This window comes from Ursus maritimus, unplaced genomic scaffold (genome assembly GCF_017311325.1).
Source record: "Ursus maritimus isolate PB19 unplaced genomic scaffold, ASM1731132v1 scaffold_2, whole genome shotgun sequence".
Classification (NCBI taxonomy): Eukaryota; Metazoa; Chordata; class Mammalia; order Carnivora; family Ursidae; genus Ursus; species Ursus maritimus.
In genome coordinates this window covers 36,322,215-36,322,629 of record NW_024424452.1, presented here as the reverse complement: position 1 = coordinate 36,322,629, position 415 = coordinate 36,322,215, and positions in this window count along the sequence as shown.

Sequence of the window (415 nt, the reverse complement as noted above, 5' to 3'; positions counted from 1 at the left end):
AACATGATAAAGGAGGTTTATGGTTTTAAATAAAGTACATATCTGTTATTGAGAGAGCAGTAGGCAAGATCATGGAAGAGTTCTGTGTTAATCCGGAGTTGGAAATAATGGATCCCATTGTGACCCAAACTCTTCCCTCCCTCCAGTATATTGAATTTTAAGGCAGAGATCTGAGACTTAGAGAGGCTAACGTCTCAATTTCAAAGTGAATTTCCAGGCAATGAACCTCCCGCTGAGAAACATACTTGCAACTGTGCTTTCTGAAAAAACCCAAGTTCTGGTGCAGCCTCCAACCTCCTGAGCAGGATGGAAACAGGGAGAGAAAGCCAGCTTCCAAGGTGGCCTTGACCTGTGGAGGTTGTACAGTAGTGGGGTCGGAGTAGTTCCCGGATCGGTCCACCCGTTAGAGTTTCAT